General features: G+C 43.2%; 1 long non-coding RNA gene across 1 annotated transcript in view; it reads left to right on the top strand.

Moving 5' to 3' along the window:
* The window catches only part of LOC137374109 (uncharacterized), a 44,939-nt gene extending 29,874 nt beyond the window's left edge, over positions 1–15,065 (top strand). Inside the window, exons 2-3 of the long non-coding RNA XR_010975764.1 lie at positions 855–931; positions 14,983–15,065. This is a non-coding gene — a long non-coding RNA (uncharacterized lncRNA). The remainder of the gene's footprint in view (positions 1–854; positions 932–14,982) is intronic.
* Positions 15,066–16,207: the final 1,142 nt, after the last annotated feature.

A 16,207-nucleotide genomic window follows, 5' to 3' on the forward strand; every position in this document is an offset into this window, starting at 1 on the left:
TCTTTGGCTTCCATTCAGACCATCATAACAAATAATGGATTTCGATCCAAGAAAATGAATGTGACCTTTTATCTTTGCCATACCCTCACACCCGATTTTCATGAAATCACGCACTGCATGATGCATCTAATAACTGTTATATGCCAGGACTTCTGCTGCAGTGGGCATGCATCCTGTTTGCATCACAGGTCAGAATTCATAGCATAAGTGGAAACACAAAAATACTGTGTAGAAAACCACATTACTGGTCTGTGCCGGAGAAACTCTGGTAGGCTGTGGTGGCAATTGGTTATATTGTCCTCACTCTGCTGGCTCCCAGTGTTTGGAAAGCCACCTCTTCAGGTGCATTTCCATATTTCTGGAAACAACAGTGCTGTTTGGTTTCACTTGCATTGAAGTTCAGTCTGCTGTGAATGACAATGATACAAGGGAAATACAACTTAAAAATATAGCAACATATGTCAATAACAAAAGAAATGAGGATTTACTGTATACAGTGCTGCACCAAACGATGTGCTTCCCCCCATCTGCAAATATCAGATTTCTCAAGTATCTCGCTTTGCAAACTGATTTTCTCCTGGAATGTATTGTTGTGTACAGGCATTTCCTAAAATAGCTGCATAATGTTTTGTGGATACAGAGAAAATAACATGATCTCATGTTACTCCTTTAATAATATCCTTTCTCTTGACTTTTTACCAACTTGTGTCATCTTCAAAGTGTTATTTGAAATTCAGAGCTAATTGCTTTAAGATAGACATCTAGCATAATCAAAAAGATTGTCTCATAAAAGCAACTGAATAATGTAAAGTTTAATGTTCAGAATATATATTAATTAACAAAACTTGTGTCAGTTTCCACATGTAGGCTGATGACACCCCGCACTACCTCACCACCATCTCTCTTGGGGACGGACAGCAGGAGCGGGAAGGTAATTTATTTATTCATTTAAATTATTTTAATTTTCTGCCTCACCCCGCCCGCCACTACCCCCAACGTCGGAGGGTCTGTAAAATTCAGCCCACTGTCTCGAGGAGGACCTCCAGGTCGGCAACTGCAAAGTGAGTGCCGCTAAACACGTGGCTGAACAGCTGGTGTAGGAGGGAGGGTTTCAGATATCTGGATCATTGGGATCTCTTCAGGGACAGATGGGACCTGTACAAGAAGGACGTGTTGCATCTAAACTGGAGGGGCATAAATATCCTGGCTGCGAAGTTTGCTCGTGTCACTCGGGAGGGTTTAAACTTGTGTGGCAGGGGGGTGGGAACCAGAGCAGTAGGACAGCAGGTGAATTAAATGAGGGGGAACTAGAAAATAAGGCCAGTAAGACGAAGAGGAAGAGCAGGCAGGTAGATGTTGCTGAGCACAGCGGGACTAGTGTTCTGAAGTGCATTTGTTTCAATGCGAGAAGTATAACAGGTAAGGCAGATGAACTTAGAGTTTGGATTAGTACTTGGAACTATGATGTTGTTGCTATTACAGAGACTTGGTTGAGGGAAGGACAGGATTGCCGGCTAAATGTTCCAGGATTTAGAAGCTTCAGGCAGGATAGAGGGGGATGTAAAAGAGGTGGGGGAGTTGCATTACTGGTTAAGGAGAATATTACAGCTGTACTGCGGGAGGACACCTCCGCGGGGTCATGCAGCGAGGCAATATGTGTGGAGCTCAGGAATAGGAAGGGTGCAGTTACGATGTTGGGGGTTTACTACAGGCCTCCCAACAGCCAGCGGGAGGTAGAGGAGCAGATATGTAGACAGATTTTGGAAAGATGTAAAGGTAACAGGGTTGTAGTGGTGGGTGATTTTAACTTCCCCTATATTGACTGGGACTCACTTAGTGCTAGGGGCTTGGATGGGGCAGAATTTGTAAGGAGCATCCAGGAGGACTTCTTGAAACAATATGTAGAAAGTCCAACTGGGGATGGTGCCGTACTGGACCTGGTATTGGGGAATGAGCCCGGCCAGGTGGTCGAAGTTTCAGTCGGGGAGCATTTCAGGAACAGTGACCATAATTCCGTAAGTTTTAAGGTACTTGTGGATAAGGATAAGAGTAGTCCTCAGGTGAAGGTGCTAAATTGGGGGAAGGCTAATTATAATAATATTAGGCAGGAACTGAAGAATTTAGACTGGAGGTGGCTGTTTGAGGGTAAATCAACATCTGACATGTGGGAGTCTTTCAAACGTCAGTTGATTAGAATCCAGGACCGTTCCTGTGAGGAAGAAAGAGAAGCTTGGCAAGTTTCGGGAAACTTAGATAATGAGGGATATTGTGAGCCTAGTCAAAAAGAAAAAGGAAGCATTTGTAAGGGCTAGAAGGCTGGGAACAGACGAAGCCCTTGAGGAATATAAAGACAATAGGAAGGAACTTAAGCAAGGAGTCAGGAGGGCTAAAAGGGGTCATGAAAAGTCATTGACAAACAGGATTAAGGATAATCCCAAGGCTTTTTATACGTATATAAAGAGGAAGAGGGTAACCAGGGAAAGGGTTGGCCCACGCAAGGACAGAGGAGGGAATCTATGTGTGGAGCCAGAGGAAATGGGCGAGGTACTAAATGAGTACTTTGCATCAGTATTCACCAAAGAGAAGGACTTGGTGGATGATGAGTCTAGGGAAGGGAGTGTAGATAGTCTGGGTGATGTCGTTATCAAAAAGGAGGAGGTGTTGGGCGTCTTGCAAAGCATTAAGGTAGATAAGTCCCCAGGGCCTGATGGGATCTACCCCAGAATACTAAGGGAGGCAAGGGAAGAAATTGTTGGGGCCTTGACCGAAATCTTTGTATCCTCATTGGCAACAGGTGAGGTCCCAGAGGACTGGAGAATAGCCAATGTTGTTCCTTTGTTTAAGAAGGGTGGCAAGGATAATCCAGGAAATTATAGGCCGGTGAGCCTTACGTCAGTGGTAGGGAAATTATTAGAGAGGATTCTTCGGGACAGGATTTACTCCCATTTGGAAACAAACGAACTTATTAGCAAGAGGCAGCATGGTTTTGTGAAGGGGAGGTCGTGTCTCACTAATTTGATTGAGTTTTTTGAGGAAGTGACGAAGATGATTGATGAAGGAAGGGCAGTGGATGTTGTCTATATGGACTTCAGTAAAGCCTTTGACAAGGTCCCTCATGGCAGACTGGTACAAAAGGTGAAGTCACACAGGATCAGAAGTGAGCTGTCAAGATGGATATAGAACTGGCTCAGTCATAGAAGACAGAGGGTAGCAGTGGAAGGGTGCTTTTCTGAATGGAAGGCTGTGACTAGTGATGTTCCGCAGGGATCAGTGCTGGGACCTTTGCTGTTTGTAGTATATATAAATGATTTGGAGGAAAATGTAGCTGGACTAATTAGTAAGTTTGCGGACGACACAAAGGTTGGTGGATTTGCGGATAGTGATGAGGATTGTCAGAGGATACAGCAGGATATAGATGGGTTGGAGACTTGGGCGGAGAAATGGCAGATGGAGTTTAATCCGGACAAATGTGAGGTATTGCATTTTGGGTGGTTGTTGGTCGGCACAGACTCGGTGGGCCGAAGGGCCTGTTTCAGTGCTGTATCTCTCTATGACTCTATGATGCTGAGGCAGCTCGGAGAAGGCTAAAGCACCTCAAAATGGAGGCACCCTCGGAGGGGTCAGTATAATTTTAAAAATTGGATGGCCGACGGCAGAAGGACCTGCAGAACGGAGGGGGAAGACTTCTGGGGGGCATGCTTGGACCACACGGGCAGCCCTTCCATCATGCGACCCCTACGATAGTGCATGGAACCTCAGCCTCCGATGGCACCCCCGCCCCAGCCTGCCATTGGGAGGCCGCCTCCACAAAGCTGGCGGCCTCCGCATGTAGCAGGGGAACTGTTCTGTCGCTGGTGAAATGGCAGCAGGTCCTCTAAATCACTATTAATAGTGACCTTACTTATTTAAATTTGTTGCTCACCTCCATTTGGCGGGCAGCCGATCTGCATGCGGTCCCGCCACTGGGAAACTTCTGCGGTGGTGGGAATACATTGGGAAGCCGTCCCAACACAGCTCCCCACTATTTTCCCGCCCCCCCCCAAAACCAGCCTGCCACCCTGGGACTGGAAAAATCCTGCCCTATATAACTACTCTGCTGACCTGCACCATACAACTGCTTAGCTAATGTGTCACAGTTTCTAAAGAGTGTTACAACCAGGTGGGAAAGGGGTCTAGGGCTCCCCTCTCAGCCTTTTCCTGGTTTGGCCATAACAGGATTTAATTTTTAAAACACCATGTTTTTAGCTTGTCCTTCCTCACTGCTCTCTCATTGTAATTGCAAAGAAATCAAGCAGACAGGTTTTCTCAGATTTAAAAAAATGTAAGTTTATTCATCTTAAAACTCTAACTCAGTTAAAACTATTAAGAATACACAACGTGACCATGCTAGCATGTATACACGATAAACACACACACAAATAGAGATAGAGGAAGAGAAAGAATTAAGGGGGAAAGGTTTTAAGTAATAGATGGAATTCAATTACTGGTTCTGGGTTGGATGTAAAGTCTTTGATTGAATTTAGGTCTTGCAGTTCTCGTTGGGGCCCGGTGCACACTTTCAAAGTTGTTTAGCTGGTACCAGAAGGCTGCAGGAGTCTTCTGTCTTGAGGCTTGCGTTTCTTCAGTGGGTCCCTGGAACTTTGCATGAGAGAGAGAGAGACAGACAGAGAGAGGGAATGCTTTCTTCTTGAAATTCAATTGCAGTCTCTCCCAAAAACTGTCCTATGAGCACAATTCAATTTACTCAGGTTGGTCAGCGGGTTAGTTTAGTCATGTGACTAGCGTTTTACTTGAGACAGCCTCACTTATGAGGTTTGTGGATTCCTCCAAGCTTATCAGACACTCTCAGTGGGGGAGTAGAATGCTGGCTCTTACACATTCAATGACCCTTAATGTCTCTTGATCATCACTATTGACAAAGCCCATCTGGCTAATGGGATCTGGGAGTGCTCCCATTGTCTCTCCATGCAACTGTCCTTTAGAATGCAAATGTACAGCCATATTTTCAGCCACAGTTCTGTGGTCTTTTTAAACAAGTTATTTCAATGTCCAGTAAGCGTTCAAATAATAATGTTCCATATGATTAAATTAATATGTCTGATTTTGGCTGGTGTGGTTTCCGTCACAAGAGGTAAAGACGTGCAACATTGGGAGAAAAATGGTCCAATAGAAGTTGTTAAAATTGTCAATTTAAAGTCATGAATGAACAGCTAGCGAAATATTCTACCGTTCTGGAGGCAAGTAAATTGCACATGTCCAGATCTGCTGTAAGTGAGCATTATGAACTAGAAGATTGGAGAGCAGCATGAGAGCAGTAGTTAGTACTGGGGTTTCTTGACTGCAAGTTTGAAGAAAAGATAATTGCTGAATATATTGTGTTATAGGGGAGAAAAAGAGGATAGTCTGGGACCGCAGAGGATATTAAACACTCATGAGTCCCAGTATATATTATGCCTGATAATGTATCTACTTCATAGAATTGATTACCTGGGCATGGCAGAGAAGAAATGCCAAAGGAGGCTGAGTCTGAACCTTAAGGTTGTGACTGAGTTGTGCCATCTCCTTTAGAGAAGCCTATAGGGACTCCCCAGCTATCTGTAGTGCACCACCAGTGATGGTGAAATTGCCTCTGTTCTACTTGAAGTACAGCAGGCAAGTCCTCCCAGTGTCCTGGCCAACATTTATTCCTCGACCAACAGCTTTCGCAGATTATCTAGTCATTTCTATTTTGTGGGACCTTGCAGTGTGCAAATTAACTGCCATGCTTAGTACTAGTGTCCATACTTCAGAAATACTTAATTGGTTGGGCTGGTGGTCCTAGGGCTCAGAAGGACTGGAGAGGAAGTCTTGGTGCAATAGGGTTGGCTAGACTCTAGCAGTAGTGGGGGTTGCAGAAATTTGAGTGTTTAGGTATGACAGGTTGGATAGTCCATTCTGACCATTGGTTTTAAGAAGCAGAAAATTTGCTCTTAAATGCTTAAAGGCAAGAATATACATTGGGAGAAGCCAGCTGACAATAGGGAAAGTGGTATAGGATGATATTTGAGAGTGAAAATAGACTGGAAATGGGTTGGGTTGGAGGTTGTCAGCTAGAAATGTGGTGGAATATTGGGGTTGATAGTCTGAAAGGGACTGAGGACAGTTTGTATTCTATTCTCCTGAACCTTCCCACATAAGGCTGCTGGATCCTACCTTTTATATAAATATTATATTCCTGATGCCCCACATGACCCAAGAGGACTCATACTGTCACTGAAAGCAAAATGAACAATGGTTCCATTCTCTAATCTCAACTTGATAAAAGCTTCCAGTAAAGTAGAAAGAACATCATTGAAATGACAATTTAGTTGTTAACTCCAAACTGTTCTAATTTTCCTGTCATTTGCATACTTTACAAAGTAGTAGCCGCTGTTAATCTTTCATATACAGAATAAGTTTCACAATTTGTGGCCCAATGCTAATTGCATTCTTTCTTAGTAGAATTTGAGACAATCCTATACAATTAGCTCACAGAAATTACTGCAGTTTGTTTATAAGGATGGAAAGGATACTTTTGGAATGTCCTACTGAAGTGATATCTTGGGAGAGATGGCTCTGTGGACTTTAGGGAAATCTTCACAAGGCCCTGCTGGCAATTGTATAGATCTTTGGTGAGACCACAGCTGGAATACAATGCACAGTTTTGGTCTCCATATCTAAGGAAGGATATACTTGCATTGGAGGCAGTACAAAGAAGATTCATGAAATTGGTCCTAGGATGAGATGGTTGTCAAGATGAGAGGCTGAGAAAATTGGGTTTATATTCTCTGGAGTGTAGAAGAATGGGAGGTGATCGCATTGAAACATAAAAAATTCTGAAGGGGCTTGACAGGGTAGACACTGAGAGGTTGTTTCCCCTGGCTGGGGATCTAGATCATGGGGGTACAGGATAAGGGATCAATCATCTAGGACAGAGATTAGGAGAAATTTCTTCACTCAGAGGGTTGTGAATCTTTGGAATTTTTTACCCCAGAAGTTTGTATTGTTGAGTATATTCAAGGCTGTGATAGGTAGATTTTTGATCTCTCAGAGAATCAAGGGATATGGGGACTGAGCAGGGAAGTGTAGTTGAGGTAGAAGATCAACCATGATTGTATTGAATGGTGGAGAAGGTTCGAGGAGCCTGTTCCTATTTCATATATTCCTAAATCCTTAGGTGCAGGGTTTCGCACTCAGCCTGTGCCTATCAGCAAACATGGCTGCTTGAGAGGCCTCATATAACAAAATGTGATTCATTAATTTACAAAGGACAGGTTTAGAATTGCATTACATGTAGCACACAGAGGGTAATTTGGCATGTTTATTGATCATTTCACAGGGAACAGATGATGAACAGATCATTCCAAAATCAGTATAGTGTATTCTTTCACACAGTATGCTAAGTCTGCATGTTCCTGTCAATGCTGACACTTTCATTATTACTGCCATGTTTCTCCAGTTTGTGTGTACGGAGAGAAGTCATGGGGACACTGAAGTATTAACTCTGTATACTTAATATCTCATCAACAACAAGCATTTTTAATTACAATTTAATTTAAGTACGAAAGAGACAGAACATGAATTGAGGAACTGAGCAGTATTCAGCTTACTCAATTCAGATGTGACTTCAATGGTTATACATTTCTCACAGGAAAAACTTGGTGTTTTGTTGCTCTTCACTGTGCATTAACTCATTATCACTGAACATAACCAGCAAATAACCAAATAAATAATCCCATATTGTCGATGTTCAAATTAGCTAAAAATTACTGTAAATGCAACGACAGAAAAGTGCTCAGCAGAGACATCAACAGAAAACAAAGGCACCAATTACTAAGTAACAGACATTTTATGAAATTGTTACGACCTCAGTGAGATCGCTAACTTGAAAAATATGAGAGATGAACCTCCATACCAACTTAAAGAATTATACCACAAGATTTCATGTTTTAAGACTTTTATTGTAACAACTAAACTAAAAGAAATCATCAATTAACTAAATAGTACTTTGTAAGTAGCTGACAGCCCAAATTACAAAGATAGGTATTTTCTTTACTTATTAAAATACAGCTACTTGTCTTCCTTACAGCTTGCTCTCAGGCTGCAACCGTTAAGTTCTCTTCTTACAGCCTGTCTTCCTTCAGAAAACCTGTTAAATTTATCTGGATTCAAAAGTCAATAGTTTATTGTCCTGTTCCAATATGAAAAGTCCAGAAGTCTGGTTCCACAGAGCCGCCTGGGCCTTCCATTCTTCCCAGGTGTTAACATCTGCTTGGTACATTTACATCTTCATAATCACTGACTCCTTGTTTTTTAACCCGAAAGTCTGGGAGGGGGAAACCTATTGTTCTTCAGGTGTTACCCTTGCAGTCTTTATTTTTTACAAAAAAGTCTTTGATCTGTCTCGTCCTTTAGCAGAGTGGATGCGAGGTCACCTGAACTACCGGACTCCATCTTAAACTTTTAAAAATCACCTTTTTTAAAACATCATGTTACAAGGTCCAGCATTCATAACAAATGCAAAGACATAATGTGGAAAACAGTGGAGGTTTGAAATGATCAGTGTAATTCTATCAATAATCCGCACTTAACAGGTCTCTTTCAAAAGAACAAAAGTGACCTGGGACACCCATAGGTTACCTTGTAGTTCTATATGGGGCTTTAATACAGTAAGCATTCAAATGAGTACTCAAAATGGAAATTTTTAACTTTAGTTTTTACAATAATCCTGTGAATACTGAATGCAATTTGTAACTTCCAGAATAAATGGATTTGTAAAAAACCCATAGAATATAGTTCTGCATAATAATTTCCTGATTTCTCAAAGTATCTAAGAAACACATAGGCCCCACATTTCTTTCAGGCATGGGGAGCATTATTGGCATAAAATGGACATGAATGCAGGGAGGACTGAGAAACACTAGATTGCCACGTAGCAGGGCAACCAATGAGAACTGCTGCTCTGTACAAGCCCCAGTACAACATAAGGACATGGGACCAGCAGGACACTTTCCCTACCAGAGTTCCTGTGAATCCCATCAGCTTTGCACTGAGAGATCTCGATATGAGCATGTTACTGGCCTCCAAATGAGTGGATTGGCAGAAATAAGGCCCACCAGGATGTCGAAGCTCAGGTTGGGCCTGGTCACACCAGAATATTGCCAAATGGAGCAAGCAAATTAACCCTCTTGATAGCCATCATGTAAAAAGGCAATTGTTCCCTTATCATTGGCTGCTTCTCCCCTAGTTTGCCAATGCTACAGCTTGCTCCCCCCCATTTAGTAGGTATCCAAATTGGGTCCATACTGGCAAGGTGCCTGCCCCAGCAGTATTTAGGTTTGTTGACACATCCTTGACCTTGGATACTGCAGAGAAGCAGAGGTCAGCATTGCAGCAGAAGTCCTCCCCTGTCACAATTATGACAATGGAGCGAGTCCAGGCATCTTTGGTCACATAGTATTCATCCATGCCCATATTTCCACTATTCAACAGATACTCCTCCTTTCCTGGCCCCACCACGATACATCAGGAAATTCCTGAGCACCTCAGCCTGAACTTAGCAGCATAATCTTCAATCCAGTTCTGAGCCAGAAGGAGCTCCATTTTTCAGCAAAGGCATTACCCACTTTGGTAAGCAGAAAAAATAAAAAAATGAAGAAAAAAAAATCACCCACATTATTTACAACTCTTGGCATTTTCATTTTGAATGAAAACAAGTTTAGCTTTGTTAACCTTTTCTCATAACTAAGAATCCCAAATCGCTGTATCATGCTATTACTGTTTCTGCAAACCCTCCTATGAACCTACCCTTTTGAAGGTAGGGGCCTGAAAACAGTATGGTAAGTTGCATGGTCCTGGGTTCCCAATCGGGACTCGTGCTTGAAGGGAGTCTTGAGTCAGGAATAGGGTACAACATTATAGCACCAATTCTCCATCTCATAAAAGTATGGCTCCTTGTTGGAAGGATGGGATCAATGAATTACATATGAACATATGAATTAGGAGCAAGAGTAAGCCACTTGGCCTCTCGGGCCTGCTCCACCATTCAACAAGATCATGGCTCAGTTGATTGTAACCTCAACTCCGCATTCCTGCCTACCCCTGATAACCTTCTACCCCCTTGCTTATCAAGAATCTATCTACCTCTGCCTTAAAAATATTCAAAGTCTCTGCTTCCACTGCCTTTTGAGGAAGAGAGTTCCAAAAACTTATGACCCTCTGAGAGCAAACATTTCTCCGCATCTCTGTCTTAAATGGGCAGTGACCCCTAGTTTAGTTTCTCCCACAAGGGGAAGCATCCTTTCTACTTCCAACCTGTCAAGATCCCTCAGGATCTTATATGTTTCAATTAAGTCGCCTCTTACACTCCTAAACTCCAGCGGATACAAGCCTAGCCTGTCCAATCTTTCCTCTTGAGGCAACCCACCCATTTCAGGTATTAGTCTAGTAAACCTTCTCTGAACTGCTTCCAATGCATTTACATCCTTCCTTAAATAAGGAGACTAATACCAGTACTCCAGATGCGGTCTCACCAATGCCCTTCATAACTGAAGCATAACATCCTTACCTTTGTAAAAGCAAAATACTGCGGATGCTGGAAATCTAAAACAAAAACAAGAAATGCTGGATTCATTCAGCAGGTCTGGCAGCATCTGTGGAAAGAGAAGCAGAGTTAACGTTTCGGGTCAGTGACCCTTCTTCGGAACTCGGTTCCGAAGAAGGGTCACTGACCCGAAACGTTAACTCTGCTATCCTTACCTTTGTATTCAATTCCCCTCACAATAAACGATACCATTCTATTAGCTTTCCTAATTACTTGCTGTACCTGCATACTAACCTTTTGCGATTCATGCACTAGGACACCCAGATCCCTCTGCATGTCAGAGCTCTGCAATCTCTCATCATTTAGATAATATGTTTCTTTTTTATTCTACCTGCCAAAATGGACAATTTCACATTTTCCCACATTATACTCTATTTGCCAGATCTATGTCCACTCACTTAATCTATCTTTATCCCTTTGTAGCCTCCTTGTGTCCTCTTCACAACTTATTTTCCTACCTATCTTTGTGTCATCAGCATTTACAGAATTTGAATTAATATTCCAAATGTGGTCTCTTCAGTGGGCCACACAAAGAGGAATAACTTATAGTTAAATTTATAGTTAAATCCCTTCACAATATGTTTGATTTTCTTAGTGTCTTTGTTAACAGTTTCAAATCAACGAGATACTTACAGTGAGCGCTCAATAATCAAAAAAATCTTCTTCCTATTACTTCTGAACAGAAATTAATTTGGGCAATTTCAATTCAATTCCTAGTGGAGAAAGACATCAATGTAAGACAAGCTGAAAGGGCAGACTTCACTAGTGTTAGTGGTGGGAGCACAGTGCACAATCTGAGATGATTGCCTGTCTTACCTGGAGCAGGCTTGCGGCCAGCAGCCCATTCGTCTGTGTTTGAAGTAAATTTGTGGATTCAAATTTCTGCACACCAGGGAGCTGCCGCATCCGTTACCATAGCACCCAAAAACACTGGCAATTTGCATCTTCTGCTTTTAGTGTAGGCACACGCTGACGTTAACCCCCTGAAGAGAGTCTGCGTCCCTTGACACATATCCAGTTTGGCAATGTGAGAGATTTTTCATTGACAGATGTGTGCAAATGAAGAAATCTCACTTATGACCAGACATTTTGAATGACTTCTGATTATGCTATATGAACTGGCTGTGACTAAACTCAATTCGAATCAGTTGAAAGGGTAGATGGAAAAATGTGCATGCTTTTAGGAAATACCTGATCAATGGGTATATCTGATAGCTGATTATCAAAATCATGTGATTCTTCATTATATCATTCGTAATTGGATACTTGATTATGTGGACTTTATAGATTGAGAGAATTCAATGTCATACAAAGGGAATGGAAATGAATATGGGCAAAAGATAGATGCACCAGAATAAGGGAAAGGATCGAAAGCAGCAATACATGAGGACAAAGTTATAAGAATATAATAAATAGTAGCAGGAGTACACCATACGGCCCCTCGAGTCTGCTCAGCCATTCAATATGATCATGGCTGATCTTCTGCCTCAACTCCACCTTCCCACCCACTCCCCATATTCCTTGATTCCCTGAGAGACCAAAAATCTATCTATCTCAGCCTTAAATATATTCAACTGCTTCCCCCTGAGGGTGAGATTGGTTTTAGTTTAGAGATACAGCACTGAAACAGGCCCTTCGGCCCACCGAGTCTGTGCCGACCATCAACCACCCATTTATACTAATGCTACACTAATCCCATATTCCTACCACATCCCCACCTGTCCCTATATTTCCCTACCACCTACCTACACTAGGGGCAATTGCCAATGGCAAATTTACCTATCAACCTGCAAGTCTTTGGCATGTGGGAGGAAACCGGAGCACCCGGAGGAAACCCACGCAAACACAGGGAGAACGTGCAAACTCCACACAGGCAGTACCCAGAATTGAACCCGGGTCACTGGAGCTGTGAGGCTGTGGTGCTAACCACTGACCCAGAAATGGTCCTGAAGTTTGTTTTCCACCCCCAGAAGGAAAATCCAGCCTCAAATATTGGACTTTACCCACGTTTCAGCAAGAATGTGCAGTCAAGAATGTAATGCCACTTCAGCCAGGGGCTCCATTTTAAAAATTGAAAAATCTCAGTGCATGAGCAAGACCACACACTGAAAACAGTAGGCTAATTATTAAATAAATGAGAAAGTAGTGCTTAAAAGATGCTAAGCTCAGATTTTAAAACTTTGTAGATTGTAAGAAATAGAGAAGGTTCACGAAGGCAAGGAAGTTCTGGGTAATGTTGAGTAGAGTAAGAAGCAGTGAGTTTCCATGAGTTTCCATTTCAAAATCTTAACAGGAGAATCATGATTAGTTGTGGTGATGGGTTTGTTGAAACAATTCAACAATGCTTCGATGAAACTTTTTTTTCTTTATTGTTTCAGGGAATGTGGGCATCACTGACTAGGTCAGCATTTATTTCTCATCCCTAATTGCCCATGAGAAGGTGTTAGTGAGCTGCCTTCTTGAACCACTGCAGTCTATGGGGTGTAGGTTCACCCACAATGCTATTAGGAAGGGAATTCCAGGTCTTTAACCCAGTGACAGTGAAGGAACGGCAATATAATTCCAAGCCAGGATGGTGTGTGGCTTGGAGGGGAACTTGCAGTTGGTGGTGTTCCCATGCATCTACTGCCCTTGTCCTTCTAGGTGGCAGAGGTCCTGGGTTTGGGAGGTGCTATTGAAAGAGCCTTGGTGAGTTTCAGCAGTGCGTCTTGTCGTGGTGGAGGAAGTGATTGTTGATGGTGGTGGATGGGGTGCCAATCAAGCGGGCTATTTTGTCCTGGATGGTGTCGGGCTTCTTGAGTGTTGTTGGAGTTGCACGCATCCAGGCAAGTGGGGAGTATTCCATTACACTCCTGACTTGCGCCTTGTAGATGGTGGACAGGCATTGGGGAGACCGGAGGTGAGTTACTCACCACAGAATTCCTAGCCTTTGACCTGCTCTTGTAGCCACAGCATTTATGTGGCTGGTCCAGTTCAGTTTCTGGTGAATGGTGACCCCCAGGATATTGGTTCAACAGTGGTAATGCCATTGAATGTTAAGGGGAGATGGTTAGATTCTCTCTTGTTTGAGATCGTCATTGCCTGGTACTTGTGTGGCGCGAATGTTACTTGCCAATTATCAGCCCAAGCCTGAATGTTGTCCGGTCTTGCTGCATGTGGACATGGGCTGCTTCAGTATCTGAGGAGTTGCGAATGGTGCTGAACATTGTGCAATCATCAGTGAACATCCCCACTTCTGACTTTATGATGGAGGGAAGGTCACTGATGAAGCAGCTGAAGATGGTTGAGCCTGGGGCCCTACCCTAAGGAACTCCTGCAGTGATGTCCTGGAGCTCAGATGATTAACCTCCAACAACCACAACCATCTTCCTTTGTTCTATGTATGACTCCAGCCATTGGAGAGTTTTTCCCCTGATTCCCATTGACTCCAGTTTTGCTAGGGCTCTTTGATGCCAGACTCGGTCAAATGCTGCCTTGATGTTTAGGCCAGCCACTCTCACCTCACCTCTTGAGTTCAGCTCTTTTGTCTATGTTTGGACCAAGGCTGTGATGAGGTCAGGAGCTGGGTGGCAGTGAGCAGGTTATTGCTGAGCAAGTGCCACTTGATAGCACTGTCATAGATCCCTTTCCATCACTTTGCTGATGACTGAGAGTAGACTGATAGGGTGGTAATTGGCCAGGTTGGACTTGTCCTGCTTTTTGTGCACAGGACATACCTGGGCAATTTTCCACATTGCAGGGTAGTTGCCAGTGTGTATCTGTACTGGAACAGCTCAGCTAGAGGCGCGGCAAGTTCTGCAGCACAAGTCTTCAGTACTATTGCCGGAATGTTTTCGGGACCCATAGCCTTTGCAATATCCAATGCCTTCAGCCATTTCTTGATATTACGTGAAGTGAATCGAATTGGCTAAGACTGCCATCTGTGATACTGGGGACCTCAGCAGGATGCCTTGGAACTGCTATTCCACAAATATGGTTCAAGGATAGTTTATTATCTTTTTCCAAGAGAAGGAGAAATAGTTAAAACTTTTTTTGAAAGGTAATTTTATTTTTAAATTCCTAACTCTTTCTCCGACAAGATATCAATGCCATTTAGTACAGTTTGGAAAATGTTTATCTGTACAACAACATTATGAGTGTAGATTTTTCTCCATGGGTGTCATGGTGCACTGGGCCAGCTAATTTGGGAGTGAACTGGAGACTAGCTTTCAGCCTGGGAGGCTCACAGATGTGCTCCTTACATAACAACCTCTGGCTGCTGCTGGCAACCAGCTACAAATAGGTGTCAGCACTTCTGATCTTGCTGGGCGAGGTACTAAAATAATTAACTTACTTTCCTATTATGTCTTAATCTGTCCCAGGAGCTCTGAAGACCCTCCAGTCCACAGGGTATCTGGATAAGCCCTCAAGCTCAGCTTTCTACAGGCATTTCTCTGATGCAGCCCACAATGAAACCTATTTGACAATGGCTTCTCCATCACCATCCCTGTATATGTCTTGTCCCACCAGCAGGACAGATTTCAACAGAGGTGAGATGTGGTGGCACAATGGTGTACAGTTGGGAGGGTGTGGTTCTGGGAATCCTTAACATTGACTATGTACCCCTTGAAGTCTCATGGTATCAGGTCAACTTGGCAAGGAAACCTCTTGCAGATTACCATCTGCCTCCTCCCTCAGCTGATGAATCAGTATTCCTCCATGTTGAACATCACCTGGAAGGAACACTGAGGGTAGCAACGACACAGGATGAACTCTGGGGGCGGAGGAACCTCAATGTCCATCACCAACAGTGACTCGAGCACCACCACCAATCGAGCTGGTTATATCCTGAAGGACATAGCTGCCACACTGGGCCTGCAGCAGGTGGTGAGAGAGCCAAAACCAATCTCATCCTTCCCAGTCTACATATCGCAGATTCATCTGTCCATGACAGTATTGGTGGAGTACCACCGCACAATCTTTGTGGAGACATTGTTCCATCTTCACACTGAGGACATCTTCCATCGTGCTAAATAGGATAGATTCAGAACAGATTTAGCAGCTCAAAACTGGGCATGCATGAGACGCTATTGGACATTAGCAGCAGCAGAATTGTATTCCACTACAATGCGTAAACTCATGGCCCAGCATATTCCTCACTCTGCAATTACCATCAAGCCAGGGGACCAACCTTGGTTCAATGAGGATTGTAAAAGAGCATGCCAAGAGCAGCATTATGTGTACCTAAAAATGAGGTGTCAACCTGGTGAAGCTACAATACAGAACTACATGCATGCTAAACAGTGGAAGCAGCATGTTATACATCCAACAACACTCAAGAAGCTCCAGGATAAAACAACCTATTTAATTGGCATCCCAGCATCCATTTTAAACATTTACTGCCTTCACCACTGACACTGTGGCTGCAGTGTGTACCATCTAGAAGATGCATTATTTGAAGTCACCAAGGCCTCTTTGACAGCACCTCTCAAACCCACTATTTCTACCACCTAGAAGGACAAGGGCAGCAGACGCATAGGAACACCACCATCTGCATTTCCCCTCCAATTCACACACCAGTCTGACTTGGAAATATTTAGTCATTCC

Source organism: Heterodontus francisci, chromosome 10 (genome assembly GCF_036365525.1).
Source record: "Heterodontus francisci isolate sHetFra1 chromosome 10, sHetFra1.hap1, whole genome shotgun sequence".
NCBI classification, from domain to species: Eukaryota; Metazoa; Chordata; class Chondrichthyes; order Heterodontiformes; family Heterodontidae; genus Heterodontus; species Heterodontus francisci.